Source organism: Schistocerca nitens, chromosome 2 (genome assembly GCF_023898315.1).
Source record: "Schistocerca nitens isolate TAMUIC-IGC-003100 chromosome 2, iqSchNite1.1, whole genome shotgun sequence".
Classification (NCBI taxonomy): domain Eukaryota; kingdom Metazoa; phylum Arthropoda; class Insecta; order Orthoptera; family Acrididae; genus Schistocerca; species Schistocerca nitens.
Window position 1 is genome coordinate 962,602,848 of NC_064615.1, and position 25,964 is coordinate 962,628,811.

Below are 25,964 nucleotides of genomic sequence, written 5' to 3' on the forward strand. Positions count from 1 at the left end.
AGAATTCATCTGTGGCATAAAAGGAGTTGTCAAGGAGATATGATTTTCTTCCTAGTCTCCATGACTAACTATATCCTCACCCACAATTACTTCTACTTTGATGGTATTACCTACAAACAAATCTGGGGTACGGCTATGGGCACCAGCATGGCACCATTCTATGCCAACCTAATCATGGGCCATCTAGACGAATCCTTCCTAAACACCCAGAATTCTAAACCCCTCACCTGGTTCAGATTCATTGATGGCATCTTTGCAATCTGGATTGAGGGTGAGGACACCCTATCCACATTCCTCCAGAATCTCAACAACTTCTCCCCCATTTGCTTCACCTGGTCCTACTCAACCCAACAAGCCACCTTTCTAGATGTCGACCTCCACCTCAAAGATGACTACATCAGTAACTCCGACCATATCAAACATACCACCGGCAATACCTCCACTTTGACAGCTGCCACCCATTCCACACCAAGAAGTCCCTTCCATACAGCCTAGCCAGCCACGGTCATTGCATCTGCAGTGATGAGCAGTCCCTCTCGAAATGTACTGAGGGTCCCATTGAAGCCTTCAAAGACTGTAATTACCCTCTCAACCTTGTACAAAAATCAAATATTCCATGTCTTATCTTTCCAGTCTCCCACCATCTACCAAAATCCCACTGTCCAGTAGCAGAGGAGTATTCCCCTCATTACTCAGTACCACCCAGGACTGGAGCAACTGAGTTACATTCTCTGTCAGTGTTTCAACTGTCTCTTGTTGCTTCCTGAAATGAGAAATGTCCTGCCCACTATCCTCCCCACTGGTCCCACAGTGGTATTTCACCGTCCACTGAACCTACACAATGTTCTCATCCATCCCTACACAGCCCCTTCTCCAGTCCCTTATCTCATGGCTCGTACCCCTGTAATACACCTAGATGCAAGACCTGTCTCATACATACTCCCACCACCACCACCACCACCACCACCACCACCTACTCCAGTCCAGTCATAAACATCACCTACCCATCAAAGGCAGGGCTACCTGTGAAACCAATCATGTGATCTACAAGCTAAGATGCAGCCACTGTGCTGCATTCTATGTGGGTATGACAACCAACAAGCTGTCTGTCCACAGTGACAAACTGTGGCCAAGAAACAAGTAGACCTCTCTGTTGCTGAACATGCTGCCAAACATGACAGCCTTCATTTCAGTGACTGCTTCACAGCCTGTGCCATATAGGCTAGTTCCTTTACACCAACACCAGCTTTTCTGAATTGCACAGGTGGGAACTTTCCCTGCAATATATCCTATGTTGCCGTAAACCTCGGCCTCAACCGTCATTAGTCATTGTCTTCACCCATCCAGCCCCTTCCCTGTTCCCATTCCAGCACTACACAGCCCTCATTCCACCACCACACCCAGTCTTTTTACTTCTCACCTTTTCTGCTGCCCACTCCCCCGCCTCCCCACCCCTCACCTGCCCTCCATCTAACCTGCAGCACTTCACTGTCCACCATCTCTACCCTATTATCCCTCCACTTCCCTGCTCCAGCCCCCTCCTTACCTCCACCCACTTGCCACTCCTATTACGCACTGGTGCTGCTGCTCACAGTGTGGCCTCAATTGACTGAGACTACAGTCATGTGTGTGTGAGTTGCTGGCCAAAAGTTTTATTTGTGACAGTCTTTTTGTTGTGCCTATCTGTGACTCAACATCTATACTATATGATGAGTAGCAACTTTCCTTTTCATAATATTGCTACACTCCAACCTGGATTTTCCATTGTTTGATTTTGCCTGATGACTTTTCTTCGATCTTAACCCAGTGCTGTTTTCCTTTGTTACTATTTTCTAATGTATCACTATACTCAATGTCCATCCTTCTTTGTCTACATTCCCGTGTTTCTCTTCTCACCTTATAAATCACACTGCGCATTCTACTTGCGAGCCACAATGCATCAACTGTATCAGCCGCACACAATATTCAGCTACAAGAACACACTGATTGTTGGTGCAGCATCTTACACCCCACATTACTCCTACCAATATCATTAATCCTATACCTTCAAATTGATCACCCTCCATGTGTCACTCTTCTGTATTTTTGTGTGTTATTTCCTGCACATTTCTGGTGTCACATGATTTGTATCTCCTCCTACGAACCCCTCCCCATCCCCCACTCTTCCTTGATTCTGTCCCAGTTTGCATCCACTAATTTTTCCTCATCCACTCACATATGCTGTCTTCCTTCTTCATACTCATCCATCCTCAGACCTGCTACCCACAGTAAAATGTATATTTTTTATTATTATTTATATCTTTTCTTTGATCTCATTGTGACTTGACGCCAATTTTAGTGAGTTTTCGCCGTTCGCTATCGTTGACTCCCTCAGATTTCATCTTGTTTCCCCCTTTTGCATCCATTTCAACCCACTCATGATTTTTCACATGCATTTGGATGTATTTTTGCGATTTTTGGACATAATTCTACACTGTTCATATATTTCTTCACATTTTTTCCACAACCATGGAGCCTTACTCCTTCCATGTTGTTAATACAGAAAAGTTTCCTTATCACTAGCTAGACTCCAGTCTCACATACTGTCCCTGCATCATTGTTTGGCTCATGGAATCCCCCCAAATTACCCATCTCCTGCTGCCACCTCTCCTTCCCCAATGACCTCCACCCGTTCAGATTCTGCCAATCCTTAGTCCTCACCAACATAGTCCTGCAAAACCATATCAACCAAGCCAAAACCTCCTTGCAGTACCCTCTCTTAATCCACAAAATTCTTGTGCTATGCAATCCCAAATTTCTGGAACCCATAACACACATTGAAACTCTTGCCCTCCAGGAACTAGAGCAACGTGCACAACATCACCTCAACAAGCTCTCTACCCTGCTCACTTCCTACTCCTGCCTTGGAGTGCCACTGTCTACCACGTCTACAACAACCTCCAAACCTCCCCCACGGTGCTCCCTGTCTGACAAACCCTGTATCCCAGACCTATTACATTTACCTCACTATCCTAAACTCTCTCCCATCACCACACAGAATCCAGAACCTAAACAGACCCATAACACAGTCATGAACCTTTCTTCCAGAATCCTTAACCCCACAGAAACATCAGTCCTTTCCAAAGGCTTCACCTTTTACCTCACTCCCAAATTCAATCATGCAGGACTTGTTAAAGACCTCCTCTCCTTCTCCCAGTCCCTACAGTGGAAAAACTTTTTCACCACCACCCCTATCAATCAGACTCAACCAAAGACCAATGTTGAAGCCTGCCTAACTCAGTTCACTTCTCCATCCAACCATGATCCACCCCCACTGCCCCCAAATCAGCCCATGTTAACTTTCCAGAATTTTTTAACCTTGAATCTTTCCTCACCATCAGTCCCCAAATCTGTCAATATGCAAACTAACCTTACATACGCAGAAAAACCGCAGTCCACCATCTAAAAACTGATCCCAACCTTATAATCCACCTGTGGACCTGCCAGCTGTAAGATACTTCCACCTACAAACCTTGCCACAGAGACCGCATTCCAGAAATCCTGCAGGATCTCTAGTCACTTCTCAATTCCTTAGGCCCAACCCAAAACCTCTCCCCAGAGTCTATCTCTCTGCTCACCCCCTACCACTCCCCCCATTCCTACCTTCTGCATGCTTCCTAAAGTCCATAAACCCAACCACCTAGGACGCCCCATTATGGCCAGTTACTGTGCCCCCACTGACAGAATCTCTGCTCTTGTACACCATCATCTTCAACCTATTACCCAGAACCTACCCTTCAATATAAAAGATACCAACCGTTTTCTCCACCAGCTCTCCACAATTCCTGTCCCTTTACCACACTATGTCCTGCTCATCGCTATTGATGCCACCTCCTTCACATTAACATCCCTAATGCCCATGGCCTTATCACTATTGAACACTGCCTTCCCAACACTCAACAGATTCCGAATCAACAACCTCCTTCCTGGTCATCAGGAAGGTCCTCGCCCACAAATACTCCTCCTTTTAAGCCATTATCTACAAACAAATCTGGGGTACGGCTATGGGCACCAGCATGGCAACATCCTATCCAACCTATTCATGGGCCACCTAGAGGAATCCTTCCTAAACACCCAGAATCCTAAACCCCTCACCTGGTTCAGATTCATTGATGGCATCTTTGCGATCTGGATTGAGGGTGAGGACACCCTATCCACATTCCTCCAGAATCTCAACTACTTCTCCCCCATTTGCTTCACCTGGTCCTACTCAACCCAACAAGCCACCTTTCTAGATGCTGACCTCCACCTCGAAGATAGCTACATCAGTACCTCCATCCATATAAAACCTACTAACCACCAGCAATACCTCCACTTTGACAGCTGCCCCCCACCCCCCATTCCATACCCCAAGACGTTCCTTCCATACAGCCTAGCCACCCACGGGCATTGCATCTGCAGTGATGAGCAGTCCCTCTTGAAATATATTGAGGGTCCCACTGAAGCCTTCACAAGCTGTAATTATCCTCCCAACCTTGTACAAAATCAAATCTCCCCTGTCGTATCTTTCCAGGCTCCCACCATAACCCAAAGTCCCACAATCCAGGCACAGAGGAGCATTCCCCTTGTAACTCAGTATTGCCCTAGACTGGAGCAACTGAATTACATTCTCTGCCAGGATTTTGACTACCTCTCGTTGACCCCCCAAAATGAGAAATGTCCTATGCACTACCCTTCCCACAGCTCCCACAGTGGTATTCCGCCATCCACTGAACCTACACAATATACTCATCCATCCCTACACAACCCCTGGTCCCAAACCCTTGCCTCATGGGTCATACCCCTGTAATAGACCTAGATGGAAAACCTGTCCCATACATTCTTTCATCACTGCTTACTCCAGTTCGGTCACAAACATCACCTGGTCCATCAAAGGCAGGGCTACCTGTGAAACCGGTCGTGTGACCTACAAGCTAAGCTGCAACCACTGTGCTGCATTCTATGTGGGCATGAAAACCAACAACCTGTCTGTCCACATAAATGGCCATGGACAAACTGTGGCCAAGAAACAAGTGGACCATCCTGTTGCTGAGCACGCTGCCAAACATGATATCCTTCATTTCACTAACTGCTTCACAGCCTGTGCCATATGGATCCTTCCCACCAACACCAGCTTTTCTAAATTGCGCAGGTGGGAACTTTCCTTGAAATATACCCTATGTTCCCATAACTCACCCGCCTCAACCTTCGTTAGTCATTGTCCTCACCCATCCAGCCCCTTCCCTGTCCCCATTCCAGCACTACACAGCCCTCTATTCCACCATCACACCCAGTCTTTTTACTTCTCTCCGTTTCTGCTGCCCACCCCCACCCCCCACCCCCTCCCTACCTCTCACCTGTCTTCTGTCTAACCTGCAGCTAACTGTCTGTCACCCCTACCCTACTATCCCTCCCCCTCCCCAACCAGCCTCCCCCTTACCTCCACCCAGTTGCCGCTCCCATCATGCACTGGTGATGCTGCTTGCAGTGTGGCCTCAGTTGCATGAGACTACAGTCATGTGTGTGTGAGTGCATTTGTGTGTATGTATGTGTGTGTGTGTGTGTGTGTGTGTGTGTGTGAAATTTATTTTTGATGAAGGCCTTACTGGCCAAAAGCTTTAATTGCAACAGTCTTTTTGTTGTGCCTATCTGCAACTCAGCATCTCCGCTATATGGCAAGTAGCAATTTTCCTTTTCATAATATTGTTACAGTCCATCCTGGATTTTCCATTGTTTAATTTTCATTAGATATGATCTCAGTTTATTTTTGAAACTATTACTGATGTCCGTCAGACATTTTATTTTATCTGGTAATTTATCAAAAAGTGTTACAGCAGCATCTTTTACCCCTTTCTGTGCCAAAGATAGGTTAAGTAGAGGGTAGTGTAAGTCTTTCTTTCTTCTGGTAGTATAATCATGAAGGTCACTGTTGTTTCTAAACTGGTCCATGTTGTCGAGAACAAATTTTGTTGCTGAGTAAATGTACTGTGATGCTGTTGTAAGAATTCCTAACCTTCTAAACAGATACATTCAAGATGTGCATCTATGAGCCCTACACATCGTTCTAACCACTTTCTTTTGAGCAGTGAATATTTTTTACCCAAGTGTTGAGTTACCCCAAAATATTATTCTGTATGACATCAGAGAGTGAAAGTATGCAAAGTATCTTAGCTTACTAATTCCTGTATCCCCAAAATAGGCAATTATTCTGATTGCAAAAGTTGCTGAACCTAGTCATGTTAGGAGATCCAAAATATGGATTTTCCAATCAAGGTTCTCATCTATATGTACACCCAAAAACTTAATTTGCTCTACCCTGGCCACTGACTTCTGTTGATGTGTTATATTTATTGAAGAAACTATACTACTTGCAGCAGGAAATTGGATGTACTGTGTTTTTTCAAAGTTCAGAGCAAGCCCATTTGCAGAAAACCAATTAATAACTTTTCCAAATACATTATTTGTATCATTTTCAATTGGAGTTTCTTTTACTCAATTAACAATGATGCTTATATCATTAGCATACAGTGTCAGTTTAGCTTCTTGTTTCAGATAAGAAGGGAGGTTATTCTCATATATCAAGAACAGAAGGGGACCCATGATCTAATCCTGTGGAACACCTAATGTAATTTCACCCCAGTTAGATGAAGTAGCAAACTTCCTTAAATCACTTAAACCACTTAAAGAAACTTTTTTGCTTCTTGTTCTGTAGATATGACTTAAACCATTCATATACTGTTCCATTTATGCCCTAGAATTGTAATTTCTGTAAAATAATGTCATGGTTCACACGATCAAATACTGGCCAGCACATGCCAGTCTCTCGTGAATGGTACCATTGTTACGTGAACTGTACTTGCTCTTGAAATATTGTTGAAGGTTTTTTGTTCTATGTCGGCTGCCATGTTGTGCTATTGTGTGCATCCTTCCCATGCGTAGAAACATATAAATAGTGAATTTGACTGACAGACATTGCTTGTCAAACTTAGAGATTGAAGAACACATGAACAATGACTCAGAACTTGATGATCTTTCAGAAGATATTGGCGATTTTTCCGAAGATGACAGTGACTCACGAGCTGGAGAGTGAACCCTATGCTGCTGATAGAAAATGATGGTAGTGAGAAGCTAATGCACAAGTTTGTATTAGTCAGATTTGTCATTCAGTTCAACAGCCTCCCTTCATAATGAATGGTGTCATTTTGATGCACTCCCTGGATTACCTCTGTTTGAAGAAACGAGTGGAACTCAGGTTCCTGTCGATACATTATCAACAGAACTAGACTGTTTGTTGCAATTTTTTTATCACAGAATGTTTCTAAAGGTAAATTCAGAGACAAATATATATGCTATTGATACTATTTCTGAACTTCACCTTCAGAACGGAATCAAACCAAAATCTTTGTGGAAGAAATGGAGAGCAGGAGGATACATGAAGTATATCAAGTTCTTGCAATCTTTTTGCATATGTGTGTTGTAAAGAAACCTAAACTTATGGAATATTGGTCTGAAGACCCTGTGTTTGCTTCATCATTTGTTCCTCAGATAATGTCATGAAACTGATTTTTTTCCATATTTATGATGCTGCAGGTGGACAATAATGCACAGTGGATAGCTCAACAAGAACCAGGCCATGATCCTCTGCATAAAATATGACCTGTTTGGGACTTCTTCATGGAAAGATGCAGAAAAGTCTCTTATCCGTCACAAAATCTGACTGTGGATGAAGCAATATGTCCTTTTCAAGGAATAATTGGATTCTGTGTTTATATGAAAGACAAACCAGAGAAATATGGGATAAAGCTGTGTGTTGTAAGTGATGCTCAAACAGGTTACAAGTGCAATGCTGAAATTTATACTGGAGGAAAAGGAAATGTTGACAATTCTGTCAAATCCCTGCTGCTGAGGCTATGTTCCTCTTACTTGGGAAAATGACACGTAGTATACAAGGACAGATTCTATACAAGTCCTGCAGTCCTTGCATACTATGGGAAAGAAATACATTGGGAGTTGGAACTGTGATGAATAACAGGATAGGTTTGCCTAGAGATCTAATAAATCAAAAACTAATGAAAGGAGAAATGACATTTCATCGCAAAAGGCATCTTTTCTGCTTCAAACGGAAAGACAAATGTGATGTAATCATGTAGGCAGCACATCATAAGATGACTGCTTTGGATGTCAGTGTAAACTCCAGGAGTAGATATGTTTAAGTAGTAAAGCCAGACGTTGTACTAGACTACAACTTGTCTAAAACAGGTGTTGACAGAAGAGGCTAGGTGATGAGTTACTATCCCTTCCAGTAAAAGACTGTAAAATGGTGGCAAAAGATTTTCTTCCATATTCTTATGAGGGCAGTTGTGAATGCCAACATTATTTACAATATCAAACTATCAAAAAAGTTTGCATTAGCAGATTTAATCTGTAAATTAGCAAAGTAATTGGTCCAAAACAGGAAGAGTGGAACTAAATAAAGACACACATTCAGCATCTGGAGTTGCTGGAGCAAACAGACTCACAGTGTGTCATTTTCCTGAGAAACTGCCACCAACAGGTAAGGAAACAAATCCAGTTAAAAGATGCAAGGTCTGTTGGGAACAAGGGAAAGCTGCATGAAAGGTAGTGAGGAAACAGACCAGATACTACTGTAGGCCAGTAACACAGGCCTTTGTGTTTGGTAAGTGTTTTGAAATATTTCATACCTGAGTGAAGTTCTCTAATTTGTAAAAATGAGAAAAAAAATTTCACGTTAAAACACTTCACCTATAAATGAAGCATTTAGTATTCCTGCTGACAACTGATTTTAAATCAATAGCCTACTATTCCCTACAACTTATGAAACTTTTGTCCACTTAGGTGAAAAATAAAAATGATGAAAAATAGTATCTTTAGAGTAATATCTACAAATCCCTGTATAATTTATTTGTGCTAAACATATACATATTCATAAAGAGGGATGATGGAAGGTTAAGCCGATATACTGCCTAAAGAGATAAATGTATTAGTAAATTTATTAAAAAATTGTAAATTGTAGCAAATTTCCTCAGGATCTGGGTATTAACCGGATTGCCAATGCATTAGGCTCCAGTGTGAAGAAATGATTGTTAAATACATTAGCTACTTCTGTACTGTTGGGTAAGTTGGTCTCACCCCAGTGGTTACTTTTCCTGCTTCCCTTCTAACAACATTCCATATTGATTTTATTTTATTGCCCAAGTTGTTAATTTCATCTCCAACACACATATTTCTTGATTTTCTTACAACTTTTCTCAGTATGTTACAATAATTTTTATAGTGTAAAATTACTTCTGGGTCTTTACCAATTCTTGGTGACTCATACAGTTTTCTTTTTCTTTCTGAAGACACTTTAATACCTGTAGCAACCCAAGGTCTCTTTGAAAAACGTTCGGTGTCAATTTTAGTAATTGTTTTTGGGCAACAATGTTTAAAAAGAGATATAAATTTATCAAGAAATATGTTGCATTTATCATTAGCATTTGGCTCATTATATACATCTCCCAAATTAACATTTCTTAAACTTTCTCTGAAGTGCTCTTTAGACACCAGGTTGAGCACCCTTACACTTTTACTTAATGGTTTCTGAACTGTACATCCTGCTAGGTTTTGTAAGTTAATCAATTGTGCGGTTTCTGAACTGTACATCCTGCTAGGTTTTGTAAGTTAATCAATTGTGCATCATGGTCTGATAATCCATTTATTGCAGGGAAAGCATGTATTAGTTTTATATCCTCTTGCTGTACAAATACATGACCTATTAGAGTGCTACATCTTGAGCTATATGTGCAGGGAAATTGATCACTGATTCTAAGCTATATGTCATTAATAACACTTCTAGTTCACTTTTCCTATCAGAATTACTGAGAAAGTGTACATTGAAATCACCACAGATTAACAGCTTCTTCTTTTTGTCAGACAGACAACATAATAGGGCGCCAACTTTTTTCATGAATAGGTCTAGTCTCCTAATGGGGACCTGTACACTGTTGCTAATATCAATACTACATTATCTAGCTGTAGTTCACATGCACAAACTTCAAAGTGCTGGTCAACACAAAATTTGCTTACAGAAGTAAGCATAGTATTTATACTCTTGTTTTGTGTAAATGGCAACTCCTTTATCCGTGCTAGATCTGGAAGTGTAAGATGCTAAATTATAGCCTTTTATACTGACACTTTCCACCCCCACAGTTACATTGTGTTGAGACAGACAAAGTACATCAATCTCATTCTTATTTCTGAGATCATCTAAAGACACTATCAGCTCAGCTACTTTATTTTTTTACTCTCCTTACATTTTGATGAAGTAAGTTGATACTACCCTTAGTTCTATCCCTATTTACTGTACACAAAGCGTCTTTTACTCTATTTTTCTTGATTGTTGTCTGTCTGGACTGTGGCTTTAACCTAAAAAACGTGTCTGCCTGCCCCCATTAACCATAGTGATCATACCTTGTGTGACTATAGCCCCCCCTTACAGTATCTGCTAATAGAGAAGCTAGCTTATCTTTCCCCTTCGTATATAAGTGCAGGCCATGTGTAATATATCCCCATCTACCAATAGCATTAACTGGAACAACACTTATATGAGATTTTGCCAGTGTCTGGAGCATCCTGTTCAGCTCAGTGTTATCATGCCTTTACCCAGGACCAATCATGGTGCTGAAAGAGCTCCACAAATCCCTAATTTGTATGCCCAGTTTCTGCTCCTATTTTATCCAGGTCACTCCTAATACTATATCTCGGATTCATAACCAAGCTGTTTCCTGCTCCCTCAACTATATTTACCTGATCTCCTGTCTCAAAGTCCCTGCACAGCTGACCTAAGTTTCCTGTCACCTGGCTAAGGCTAGCACTTGGTTTCACAAAACTTGTGACCTGGTACCCTGCACCTAATTTCTTCTGTAGCTGCTGGCCTACATCCCTCCCATGACTGCTACCTAGAAGCAGAATTCTTCTTTTCCTATTCTGATTTGATCCTGACATGTCTTTTTACTTTAAGCTAATATTCTGCTTCATTCTACATTCAGTGTCAGTTTGGTCTACAATATGATAATAAAGTTGTTAAGGAACTGTTATGAATCCCATGTGATCTGCTTTCATCTTTAATCTGATGACTGATATGCACAGAAAAACTGTAATAACTTCAAGTTGAACAAATATATTTCAAGGAAGACGCAATACATGAAAGTCACAGATCAAGTAAACAGAGTAAGACGTGTGTACACTTTAACAGTCAAATCGTAACTGAGTCCAAGTCTAGCGGCTGCTGGCTGGCTGGCCGCTTAGGTGGCGCTGCTGCTGCATGGCTGGCAGACAGCGCCGCATGTAGAGGATGCGCATAACTGCGCGGCGGCACTTTAAAAGATCGGCGAGTCACAACACTTTTCCGCCCTTTGAATTTTTTGCACAGGTCTTGATGGAGGTGGCCTGTAGATTGCTAACATCCATAGGTGTTGTTTGACTGGGCGTAAAGTCTCAAGGAGGAGGCTTCCCGTACGGAAGGAAGTGTCCCCGATGATAACGGGTCGAGATGACAGGAGACGTGGGGGTCAAATCTGCTGGGGCCCCGTGCACCAATCTGCCTGTTGCGGCAAGTCCGGTTGTTATAACAGGAGACATGGGCGATGTGTCCGTATCCGTAGGAGAAGGAGGCGAGTAGAGTTGCTCCGACAGATGATGGTCATCTGGTTCCTGCATGGGCACGTCTCTGGGTGGCGTAAGTTCTTGTGCTGGCACCGATATGATGGGGAGAGGACTGCGTTGTGAGTAATGAGAGATTCCAGTATCCTGAGTGTCAGGTAGAGCTGAAGGTGGTGTAGCGGCATCCGGAACAGGCGTTGCCGGCATACGAGGCCAAAGCTGGTCCGAATGATGCACTGCAACACCTGTGTCTATCTGGATTTCATACAGGCATCAGCCACGGTGTCGTAAGATGCGGCCAGGACTCCATTTTGGCCGCCTGCCATATCCCCGTACCCATACAAGGTCGTTGGCAGTGAACTGGCCAAGCAAAGGCACCCGCGGCTGTGAGGTGGAAGGCCACAGAAGATGAAGTACCATGCGGGGCTGTCGGCCATGTAAAAGCTCAGCAAGGCTGTGGTCGCCCATGGGGGTGAAACAGTAAGAAGCCAGAAATTGGAGAAGCGCATCTTCAGCAGACGAAGTCAGAGTTTCCTCATCTGAGCCTTAAATGTGTGGACCAGTCGTTCAGCCTCACCGTTTGACTGTGGATGGAACAGAAGAGCAGTGACATGCATAACGCCGTGACAGGCACAAAAATCCGCAAAATCGGAAGAGGCAAATTGCGGACCATTATCAGTAACAAGAGTAGAGGAAAGGCCTTCCAAAGAGAAAATGCAAGCTAGAGCATTGGTTGTTACCGCGGTGGTAGGCGACGTGCAACGGACAATGAAAGGAAAGTTAGAGTAGGCGTCAATAATGAGAAGCCAATAAGTACCTAAAAAAGGTCCCGCGAAGTCAGCATGAATACGCTCCCAGGGCTTCTCAGGCGAAGGCCACGGTGCCAAAGATGATTTCGGGGCAGCGGCCTGTGACGCACAAGGGCCGCAGGCAGCGACCATGTGTGCAATTTCAGAGTTGATGCTGGGCTAGTACACATGACAGTGCGCCAGAGATTTTGTGCGAGAGGCACCGCAGTGCCCTCGGTGAAGGAGGTGCAAGACTGAAGCATGCAAAGATGCAGGTACCACAACACACGGTGAAGCATTTTTGGTGGAAAGGTGGATAACACCATCCCTAGCTGTGAGGCAGTAACGCAAAGCGTAGTAGTTCCGCAACAGATCAGAAGTCTTAGCGGACGGATGATTGGCCAGCCCTTCTGAATACAGCATAAAACCCGGGAGACAGTAGGGACAGAACCCGTAGCAGCCGCCAGCCGGTCCCCGGTGATGGGAAACCTATCCACAACCCGCTGCTCGGCAACATCCAGGTGGAAACACAAAAGTTCATCCCTATCGAATGGCAGATCAGAACCCATGGGAAGGTGAGGCAGTGCATCAGCATCCGCATGTTGAGCCATCGGCTGGAAATGAAACTCATAATTAAAACGAGACAAGTAAAGAGCCCAATGCTGGAGGTGGTGTGCAGCCTTGTCGGGAAGTGACGTTGATGGATGAAACAACGAAACAAGTGGTTTGTGATCCGTAACAAGATGAAATTTGGATCCATAGAGAAAAACACCAAACTTATGAAGAGCATAAATAATGACCAAAGCTTCTTTTTCAATTGAGAATACTTTTGTTGGGCATCCGCGAGCATTTTGGAGGCATAAGCAATGGGTTGTTCAGAACCGTCAGAAAAATGGTGCGCAAGGACTGCACTGACGCCATATTGAGAGGCGTCCATGGCAAGAACAAGATGTTGGCCAGGTCGATAAGTAGCCAGGCACAGAGCCTGTTTCAGCATAGTCTTCAATTTCTGGAAAGCTGCATCGCATGACGGGGACCAGTGAAAAGGCACGTTTTTATGCAACAGGCGATGCAACGGTTGAGCCACCAAAGCAGCAGATGGTAAAAACTTGTGATAGTATGCTATTTTCACCAAGAAGGCCTGCAGTTCCTTAACAAATGTAGGGCGAGGAAGGGCATCGATTGCAGCGACAGTTTGCTGAAGCGGACGAATACCATCCCGAGAGAGTTGAAACCCCAAGTACGTGTTAGATGCCTGAAAAAATTTTGATTTCTGAAGATTACACTTAAGACCGGCAGTCTGTAAGACATGAAAAAGCATGTGGAGATTTTGAAGATATTCGTCAGTGGTGGAGCCAGTGACAACAATGTCATCCTGGTAATTTATACACCCAGGGACAGTGAGCAATAATTGTTCCAAGAATCGCTGAAAGAGAGCAGGGGCACTGGCAACCCCGAATGGCAATTGTAGGTATTGATAGAGGCCGAAAGGCATGTTAAGGACCAGAAACTGCCGGGAAGCAGCGTCGAGAGGAAGTTGATGATAAGCTTCTGACAGGTCAAGTTTAGAAAAATACTGGCCTCCAGCAAGTTTGGTGAACAATTCTTCAGGTCGAGGCATAGGGTAAGTGTCGATGAGGCACTGAGCATTTACAGTGGCTTTGAAATCGCCACAGAGACGAATATCACCATTTAGCTTAGCCGCGACAACGACAGGAGAGGACCACTCATTGGAAGTGACGGAAGCAAGACCCCTGAAGCAGTGAGATGATCCAGCTCCTGTTTGACCTGATCACGAAGGGCCACAGGAATGGGCTGAGCCTGAAAAAACTTAGGCCGAGCAGTGGGTCTGAGCATGATACGAGCTTCAAATTCGTTTGCACGGCCTAACCCAGGAGAAAAAAGGGACGAAAATGTCATCGACTAGGAATACAACTGAGCATAAGGAATAGCATCAGAGATGATATTGACAGAGTCATCTATGGAGAACCCAAAAATGTGAAAGGCATCAAAACCAAAAAGATTCTCCACGTTACTATGGTCGACCAAAAATATGGGAACAGTGCGAACGACAGATTTGTAAGATACCTCAGCATCAAATTGTCCCAAGAGAGAAATCTTCTGTGTATTGTAAGTCCGTAATTGCCTAGTGACAGGTGACAGGATTGGAGAACCCAACTGAAGATACATCTGAGAATTGATGATAGTGGCAGCAGAACCAGTATCCACCTGTGTGCGAACATCTCGACCAAGTATTTGGACAGTGAGGAATAACTTCCCTGAAAGGGAAGAAGTACAATTGACAGACAACACAAAATCAGAATCAGCGTCATGTTCATGAACATCAAGTATGCTGTCGGATTTGCAAACGGATGACACATGACCCTTTTTTTTTTTTTTTTTTTTTTTTTTTTTTTTTTTTTTTTGCATTTGTGACACACGGCCCAAAGTTGTGGACAATCTTCTTGTGAATGTTTCGTAAAACACTGCAGACATGAAGGAAGTTGCTGTGGGTTTTGCTGCAGTTTCTTAGAGGTTTGTTTACGGTTAGGCTGAGGCTGTGCTTGGGAGCGTACTGCAGCCACGTCGGCCAGCGGGGACATGCCACACGCTTCGTCAACATCGCACAGAGGTTGTATTTCCCTGACGTCACCCCATGCCTCTATTTGTGCTCCAGCAGCACAAGAAATTTCAAAAGGCTGAGCGATGGATAGGACTTCATCTAGAGTCAGATTTGCCAACTGAAGGGCATGTTGTCTAACTTCTTTGTCAGGTGCCGATCGGATAATCGCATCCTGTACCATGGAATCGGCATAGGATTCTTTGTGAACTTCAGTAACAAATTAACACTTTCTACTGAGGCTGTGAAGTTCAGCAGCCCAAGCATGATAGGATTGATTCAGTTGTTTTTTGACAACAATAAAAGGCAACACGAGAGACTACCACATGCGTTCGCTTTTGAAAATAGACAGAGAGAAGTGAGCACATTTCAGCAGAGGACAAAGACGCAGGATCTTTCAAAGGAGCCAATTGCAACAACAACCGACACATTTGATGTTAAATCCATGAAAGGAACAGAGACTTGCATGTTTGTTCATCCAAGAAGTGCTGTCGAAGACATTTTTCATAATCAGACCAGTCTTCCGCCATCTCGTCATATGGAGGAAAAGTAGGTAGAGACAATTACGAGAGATTCCCCGCATTTGATGCTGCGACGAAATCATGTATCGCATTTGTGAGAAGCATTTGCTATTCTATGAAACCTTGCAATAGTTGCTCTAAAGTAGTCATGGAAACAGGTGGGTCAACGATGGAAAAGGAAAATCACTACCTCATCGCCAATTGTAATAACTTCAAGTTGAACAAATATATTTCAAGGAAGATGCAATACATGAAAGTCATAGATCAAGTAAACAGAGCAAGACGTGTGTACACTTTAACAGTCAAATTATAACTGAGTCCAAGTCTAGCGGCTGCTGGCTGGCTGGCCGCTTAGGTGGTGCTGCTGCTGCATGGCTGGCAGACAGTGCCGCATGTAGAGTACACGCATAACTGCGCGGCGGCACTTTGAAAGATCAGTGCGTCACAACAAAAACAGCACTTTCTTGAGTGATGATCATGGGCAGTAATGAAGTATAATAATTTCAGTCATGGTTATAACTTTCTACAAATAACCTGTCTGAATTGTAACCAGGGAAGTATGTACAGCACCTAACATTCAGGTTTATCATGTCCAGTTCTATACAAGCTAAGTTGAGAATCTGCCAGCAGTTTCTCAAGACTTCCTATGTGGCGATTACATCTGCCCAGTCTGAAAGTGCCTCACTTTCAGTTTTTCTGTAACTATGAGGCATGTTTAGGAAGTAAACGTACTAGATTTTTATATTATTTTTTTAGAAAAAAGTGTTTTTAAAGAATTACAGGATGTCACTGATATACTAGCTGACTATTTTTACACATATTCACCATCCCATTAAATGCATGTGACAAGCCATAGCACAACCTTCTTTGTGCCCTTCTCAAAAAATTATCCTGCCAGCTCCTTCCCCCACTTCAGAGCCTCGTTCTGCATCTGCTCTTTGTTTTCAAATTTAACTACACTCATGTGTCTCCTCAGGGAGATGAAAAGATAGTAATCTGAAGGTGGCATGTCAAGGGGATGGGGGGTTGTTCAAAACATCCCAATGAAATGAGTCCAAGAGCACTTTGGTGGCTAAGGCTGTGTGAGGATGGGCAGTCATGCCACAAGCATATGCCCCTCATCTGCATCCCCCCTCCCTCCCCCTCTTTTCTTTTAAATGCTTGTTTTGAGTTTTTTGGGGTCTTACAATATCGTTGTATACTGATGATATCCCCTTGAGGCAGAAATTCAACCAAAATGATGCCTTTAACATCCCAAAGCACTGAGGCCATGATTTTTTTACCCAAAATTGTGGTTTTGAATTTTTTGGCAGATGGGGAATTGGTATGATGCTACTGTGACATCTGTCTGTCTGTCTTAGGTGTGTCATATATCATCTTCAGTCACAGCAGAGCTCAGAAAACCCTGATGTACCAATTCAGGTTGCTCAAGAAACTTGCAAACCCTACTGATGCAATTTTTCTTATATTGTTCTGCCATTTGGTTTGGACCCCATCTCAGCAGTTTCTGGCATCCCTGCATTTCTGTGAGTGTCTCATATAAGAGCATTCTGGAGAGTTGTGGGAATATCACAGAAATTTCATCCACTACCAATCAGCAGTCTTCATGAACAGTTTCCTGAATTTTTTGCACCAACTCATTGGACAAAATGGAAGATCTTCCACTCTTCTGTTAGTCATGAACACCTGCTTTGCCTCCATTAAACTCCCTTCATCACTTACACACACTCATTCTGTTCATAACACCTTTGCCGTAAACCATTATGATTCATAAAAAAAATTTCAGTAGGTGTTATTCCTTCCATGAATAGGAAGTAGATCACAGCACGTGTCCCACACTTGGTGAGATTTCTTACTAACATCTTTCACACAACTGGACACTACAATGTAAGTTTACACACAGATCACAGCATGTGACCCACACTTGGTGCGATTTCTTAATAACATCTTTCACACAACTGGACTCTACAATGTGAGTTTACATACTGTCATGTTCCTGCAATGCCCCCTTTGTTCAGGGGATCGGTCTGTATCACTGAGTGTTGCCACCCTAAAAAAAAACGAAAAATGAGAATTCGTTCTGGTCACAGTAAACTTACTTTTTGCACATGCCTCTTACAATGCAACTTATTTATCCTGGAAATGAACTTTCCTCGGTATAAATGCAGTCTCCATCTGTCTCATTCTCTGGAGTTATGACTGAACAACACATCAAATGAAAATGTTAACTAATAGATGAAATGTATATCTACTATATTATGTTGTTAAATTGACTGCCTACAAGGAGTTTCATGTAAAATATTCAGCAACAATGTTACAATAATCACGCTTACTAACTCTGATGTGATTTAACAATAGTTCTTGATCAGACAGATATTTTTCTAATGTATCAAAGTGCCCTCATAGCCAGTATCATTGTTTTCATGTCCTTCTTTTAATACCAAAAGTCCACTTTTCCCAAGAGATCCCAATCTGCTGTAAAATTTTGTTTCATGTTCCACATTACTTGTACAACCACCCAAAACCTAAGCCTTGTTTAAGACTGAAAACAAACTGTGTTTTATGTTCTACTAATATTTGTGTATTTGGAACTAGTTTTGGCTTATTGGGCCACCACCAAGAAACAACTGACTAGAGACACTAGTTTGTAGGAAACTAGACATTAGAAACAAATATATTATCAGCCCACTCAGACTCTTCAGTCATGGCATGGCAAGAAATGTCCAATCAAGTACTTATAACTAGTGTTGTGCACTTAACATGTTAAATTATAATTTGCTACCTTTGTAAGCTTTGTAGTTTGACCATGTTATTTTAAATTTTTGAGTTCAGATTATTATTATTTTTTCCTTGTTCAGCATAATTCTTCCATGAGTGACTATGGCAGCATGTAAGACGAAACTTCCAGTATTTGAAATATTGTTGCATGCATTAATCATCACATGGTATGTCTTTACACACACACACACACACAGAGAGAGAGAGAGAGAGAGAGAGAGTGTGTCATCACATGGTATGTCTTTACACACACACACGGAGAGAGAGAGAGAGAGAGCTATTCCCCTACGTGGTGCCAATTCAGTTTGATGCACAATGCCAGGATTGCAGTTCGGCCTGTGGATTGGGTTAGGGAATCATATGGAATGGAGTCAATAGAGGGGAAGATAGGTGGGAGCCAGGAAGGGGGATTGGGATTGGTAGCTAGTGGCTTGGAGGGAGGCAGCTGGTTTGCTAGCTAGGGATGTGGAAGGGAGGAATGGCACAGGTGCACGGGTGTCGCAACAAGCGGAAGCGGCATACGATGAAGGTGGACTTGGGGACATGAATTGGCAGGTGGTGATAGGGTGGGAAGGATCCAGACTGTCTGCATTATGAAGCAGCTTCTGAAATTGAGCATTTTGTGCTCTGCTGCATGTCGTGTCACTGGGTGGTCAACTTTGTACTTGTCAACAGTTTAGTAGAGGCCATTCATTCTGCTGGACAGTTGGTTGGTCATCATATTGACATAAAAAGCTGAGCAGTGATTGCAGCAGAGTTGGTTATGACATGGCTGCTTTCATAAGTGACCCTGCTTCTGGTGGGGTAGAATAAGCCTGTGGCAGTACTGGAGTAGGAAGTGCTGGGTAGATGTATTTGGCAGGTCTTGCAACTGAGTCTTCCACAGGTTTATGATCCCTGTTTCAAGAGGCTGGCAGTAGTAGTGGCACAGGGATGGACTAGGATATTCTGTAAGATGTGTGGGTTATGGAACAATACTTTAGAGGGAGTGAGAATCTCATTTCAGGGCATGATGATAGATAATTGAAGCCCTGGTGAAGGATATAGTTCAACTGTTCCAGTCAGAGTGGTACTCGCTGAGGAGGAGGCTGCTCCTTTGTGGCCATTCCTGGGTGTGGTGTGAGAATTGGGGGTGTGTAATGATACTGCACAGGAAATCTGTTTGTGGACTAGGTTTGCCTGTCTCTGAAGGCCCACACGAGACCTGCAGTTTACTGGACAAAGAAGTTCTCCCCACTGAAGAAACACCATCCACAGGTGGCCAGGTTGTATGGGAGGGAGTTTTTGGTGTGGAAGCGATGAAAGCTGTCAAAACGCAGGTACTGTTAATGATTAGTAGATTTAATATGGATAGAGGTGTGGATGGAGCCATCAGAGAGGTGGTCAATGTCCAGGTATGTGGCACATTATGTTCAGAAGGGCCAAGTGGAGCAAATGAGAGGGATGTTGAGGTTGTGAAGGAATGAAAGTAGGGTGTCTTGGTCCTGAGTCCAGAGCCTGAAGATGATATTAATGAAACTGAAGCAGACAAGAGGTTTCAGGATTTGGGAGTCTAGGAAGGTTTCCTCTACAAAACCCATACAACTGTTGGTATAGGAGGGTGCCATGTGGGTGCCCATTGCTTATGGATTTGTTAGATATGTCCATCTGTGCAGTGGGGCAAGATTCAAGTTCAGTTTGTGAAGATATCATTGGGTACAACCCATATCGCCATTTACATGTAATGCATTGGACTTAATTGCCAAAACCGTATGCTCATTTATTCCTTTTCCATTATTCAGTTTTATCAGACACTAAAAAATTACAATATATGTTTGTAAATGACATCAATAATCTGAAGACACATTCACCTTGAAAAACAAATAAACTTCTACATATTTACCCGATTTGCCCTTGAGATTATTATTACCTCACCTAGTAATCAGACTCTTGTAGAACAGGCCAATTTATTCTGGATAGAACAGACTGAACTGGAGCTGACAAAATATCTTGAGATTAAGAGGAACTGTTTATCTAAAAAGCAATGGCATTGTAATACAAGCATATGAACTGAAACAATTTTTTTTTTTTTAGTTTACAATTGGTTGATCAAATAAACAGGAGGAAGAAGGAGAAAATTGTATATATTTTGATAAGTTAGGAACAGAACATCACCAAAATCACAAAGAGATGGGTAGGTTGGCCAGAACCTGCCATTATGAGGAATAGCTCTTGCCAATATAAACACTTTAAGTAGTGCACAATTACTGACAATATATCGTAAATTGATAGATAAAAAATCTACTCACCAAGCAACGGAAGGAGCGTGTGTGCCCGCACGTGCACCCACCCACCCACCCACACACACACACACACACACACACACACACACACACACACACACACACACACACACACACACACACACAAAGATTTAATTTTACAAGCTTGTGGAGCCAGTAGCTCCTTCTTCTGGTGGAAAGTTGAAGGGGATGGAAGAGGGGTGAAGGAAAAGGACTGGAGAGGTTTAGGAAAAGTGGTACAATTCAGAAAAGTAACCCAGAACCCCGGGTCAGGGGATACTTACTGGACAGGACGAGACAGAAAGACTGATTGTTGGAGACTGCACTGGATGAGATCTGAAACCCTGAGAGCTTAAAGGTGGAAAACAACGTAATATTCAAGACAGGGATTACTACTAAAACATCATGCACAAGTTAATAAGAGTGAAAAGCTAAGTAAAGCTGTGAAGACGGGTTGTGAGTCATGCTTGGGTAGCTCAGTTGATACAGCACTTGCCCACGACAGTTGTATGTAACAGAGGTGGGAGAGGAGACAGCAAAAAACAGACAAATCAGAAAAATAAAGAGTAAGAAACTAAATTGGAGTGAAGAAAGGAATAGTTAACTGTGGAGAAATGCTGAGACAGAAGGAATTCATATAAATTAAGGTCAGGTGGCAGGCTAGAATCAAGGATGTGTTGTAGTGCTAGTTCCCATCTGCAGAGTTCTGAGAAACTGGTGTCTAGGGGAAGAATTCAGGTGGTGCATGTGGTGAAACAGACACGGAGCTCATGACTGTAATGTCGTAGAGTTTGCTCCGGTGGCTCTCCCTTTGATTGTATAAGTTTTGCAAGTTACAGGGCTGGAATAGGTGGTGGTAGGAAGGTGCATAGGGTCTGACGAGGATGTTGTGGAGATTGAGAGAGCAACAAAAGGTATTCCAGGTTTGGTTGGCGAAATCTCAGACAGAATGGATCTCATTTCAGGGCATTATTTTAGGAAGTCATGGTCTGGTCAAAGTAATCAGCTACTATCTATCAGTTTACATTATGAAGTAGTAAGCAGCATGTTTAGCTTTCGAAATGATGAGAAAGAGGAACTGAGGAGGTCAGGTGGAGGGGGCAAGAGGGGGAGGGGGACGGTGGATAAATGTCAGGCTAAAGGGGATCAACCTCTTACTTATGAGTGGTTAGAGAATGTAAAATGTCGAAGATATTACATTAATTTGCACTACTCTGGCTTCAGTTCAGAAATGAACAGAGTAAGAAGTAAGGACGAATTTGAAAAGGAAGAGAAAATTAAAGGAATGGAAGAAAGGAAAAGTGAGAAAGAAGGGGTGTTTCCCATCTGGAGGGAGACAATAAATGAGTAAATAATAAGATAGCATTTTAACAAAAATTATACAGGAAAGTGGGGAGTAGGCTAATAGAAGCTATGTCCAGAAGGGTGATGAGATGAAAAATTATTGTGGAGAGAGTGTACTCATTTCTGGAGTACATGACAACTAGTGTCAGGTGAGAGGATCACAATGCCCCACATAGTACAGCAAACTTTCCAGACTCTTGCTGTATAGCATGCTACTTACTTGGGTATTTCGGAAATCAGTAAGATTGACAATTCACACATGAGGGGTAGTCACAGAATGGGCTGCACCACAAACAAACAAACAAAATAATTATATACCTCCATATTTTTAAGGTAACAATTTAGATTTTATTACTACCCCTTTTATGTCTACTAAGGCGTCTTTTTTTTTTTTTTTTTTTTTTTTTTGCGAGCGGGGGGCTATTCCTCATTCATAAAACCATAGAAATGGTAAACAACAGTATTAGAATCAAGTATTGTTATGAATTAAATATTGTACAATTCAACTTTCACCATGCTGAAGTTAGTGGTAGTGGGTAAGTGTGAGTACATAGGGCAGGTATTACACCAGGAATGGGCAAAATCATGGGGTTGGGAAAATGGTCTGGGAATGTAATAGAGTTTGACAAAGATATTGCAGTGGTTAATAGCAGGTGATAGTGGGTAGAGAAATCTAATGACACATCCTAGGCTTGAGTGGAAATAGGAAACAGAAAGGATGCTACTAACTTTTTTTGGAAGAAGAGACTGCATGGGAGATTTGTTGGTTGACAACATCTTGAGACAGTTCCCTACTTGTATTGTCTTTTTAGTCTTATAACTCGCAGCTCGATGTCTCACTGGAACATCTGAAAACTGTTTTCTAGGATAATGGAAAAGAACTAAACACCACAGCTGTTACAGTTATGTGGCTATTCCCACATTTATTACCACAGCAAGTTATGCAATGTTCAGTTTCACATTTGCATGTCATATACAGGTAGGTACCTCAGACTTCTGGATCCAAACATAGCCTTTATAACATTATCTCATTGAAGTGGCACAATATTCAATGAACATAATGACATGGCACAGTGGGATGATAATACAAGGGACAATTTATTTATTTGTTCAAGAATCATTTCAGCACATTATTTGTACATGTGACATAGGACAGTGGTAAACCCAGTTAATTTACAACACAGTAGTCATTTTTACTACATTGTTGATGTAATCAAAATGCATAATATGTAGGTTGGTGTACTACATTGTTTCTACATCTGATAATAGCAGTTATTAAGTGAGATGACATGATAAGCACAGCATAAACCATATTATGAATTGACAATTAGTAAAATTTGGTAAATGAGGTTTACTTATTAAGATGTTCCATAAATTCAGGCAAAGAACAGAAGTAGTGGTCATGCAAGAACTGTTTTAACTTTATTTTAAATGCATTTAATGTTGGTATGCATTTTAGGTAAGAAGGCAAATGTTTATATAACACAGCTCCAGTATGATGCACTCCTCTTTTGCATAAGTTTGTTTTTACTGTGTTCACGTGTGAGTTCATCTTCTACCTAGTTTCATATGTGAGTATATCACAGTTGTGTCTGAAGAGATTTTCCTTTTTTAAGATGCTCTCTTTTGTGAAAATTAGTATTTCGTATATATACAAGCAAGGCACCGGCAATATTTTCAGAGTTTTAAATAGGGATCTCCAGGAATCACTGCATTTAGCTTTTTTCTCACCCTGATAGTATTTTTCTGTATTTTAAATGTTTTTGTAGAATTTGTGGAATTCCCCCAAAAAGTTATTTCATACATAAGTAGTGACTGTATACTACAATGGCACATTGTCAACACTGATGAGCAGCCCGCATTCTGTGTGAGGATCCTACCAGCATACGCTAGTGAATACAGTCCCTTATTTAAATTGTTTAGGTGCACCTCCCACTTCAGATCTGCCTGAACATGAATACCTAGAAATTTTGTATGACTGACCTTCGACATATTTTTTCTTCAATAGTGAAAACAGGGTTTTCAAGGATGGAGGTTTTGTGTGGTGTGGAGGTTAACTGCCAAACTGCGGCAGGTATGCATAACTGATATTGCAGCCTCCTGCAGATTTTCCTCATTCTGTCATTTAATTAGAATATTAGTGTCATCTGCAAAGAGTACAGTGGTTCCATCATGTATTTTACTAGCCAAGTCATTTATATACAGCAGAAATAGGACAGGTCCCAAAACTGACCCTTGTGGGACTCCATACTTGATTTTCACCTTATCACTGTAAAAACCAGAAACTTTTCGTGTTTCACTATCTTTGTGCTTTATTTCTGTAATCTGCTGATGATTACTGAGGTACGACTGGAGCCACCTTTCAGACAGGCCTCTAATTCCATAATTACTTAATTTACACAAGGGAATGCCATGATCAATAATATCAAAGGCTTTACTTAGATCCAGAAATATCCCAGATACGTGGTATTTATCACTCACTGCTTTTAATACTTCATCTAAGAAGGCAAAATTTGCTGTCTGAGGAACATTATTTTTTTTTCCATAATTTTGCTGAAGCCTGAAATACTGAAACTGACCTATAATTAGCAATATCAATTTTTGCACCCGTATTATGCAAAGGTGTTCCTTTTTCAGTTTTTAGATTATTTGGAAACACATCCCTCTCAAAAGTTGAATTTACTATGTCTGTTAGTGGTTCCACAATAAATGTTGCACTAGCTTTGATAACAGCATCTGGTATCTCATCAACACCCATTGAATATCTATTAGGTAATTCTTTTAAGATGCTTGATAGTTCCTCAGATGTTTCTGGATACATGAATAATGTCTTTGGATGAATATTTTGAACTGAGAGATTCAGTGGCTTTTTGTCAAGGTGTGTATTTATTAACTGCCGTGCTATATTACAGAAATAATTGTTGAAAGCACCAGTCACATGTTTGGGGTCAGTTAGTTTATTTTTACTTATAATCTGCTCTATATTACTGTTATTAACTGACCTGGTGCCCATTTCTTTTTTTACAGTTTGCCAGGTTGCTTTAATTTTGTATTTGGAATTACACAATATTTTGCCATTTTCTAGTTCTTTTGCTTTTTAAATAACTTTCTTTAGTATCTTTTGAACTATGTAATAAAATCTGGATTAGTAGTTTGCTTGGAGTTCTCATACAGTCTCCTTTTATTTTGACATGATATCCTTATCCCTTTTGTCATCCACTTGCTTGTTTCTTGAGTAGAGTTAAACAAAGTTATTTTATTGGGAAAATCCACTTCAAAAAAATGTTTGAATGTAGCCATAAACTTATCATATTTCTCATTTTTATCATTACAGTCATATACATCTTTCCAACTTTCACCCTTTAGGAGAGAACAAAAATATTCCACACTTTTCGTACTGCAATTCCTTACAGTGTGATGTATACTACTGGGAAATGAGTGTCCTGAAATATTCATTGCAAGAATTTGAGCACTGTGATCACTAAAACTTGTGTTTACAATTTGTATGTTATAGGCATATTTGCATGTATTTATCAAGATCTGATCAATAATAGTGCAGAGCTTGGTGTTTCTCTAGTTGATTCAGTTACCATTGCACTGATGTTGAAAAATTGTAGTAGATTTATAATGTAACCTCTGAATTTATTGGATTTTGAGAAATCAATATTGAAGTCACAACATATAATTACATTTTTCTTGGGAGTGTGAATTTCTTCCAAGAGTTCCTCCATGTGATTGTAAAAAAATTTTTTGACTCCATCTGGTGATCTTCATACACAATAACTGTATTTTTCCTTGGTAGTTCAGCTATAGAGAGTGCTATATCTTCTTCAACAGACAGTTTATGGTATTCAGTTACGCTATTGAATTCAATATTTTCTCTAACATATACACAGGTACCCCCATGACTTGATATTTTCATACAGAACATGCTTGCAAGTTTGAACTGAGG

At 41.6% G+C, this 25,964-nt stretch overlaps 1 protein-coding gene across 1 annotated transcript in view; it reads left to right on the forward strand.

The window, feature by feature from the left end:
* LOC126234740 (uncharacterized) overlaps positions 1 to 25,964 on the forward strand; it is a 342,861-nt gene that overhangs the window by 299,620 nt on the left and 17,277 nt on the right. The gene's annotated exons all lie outside the window — the stretch shown is intronic.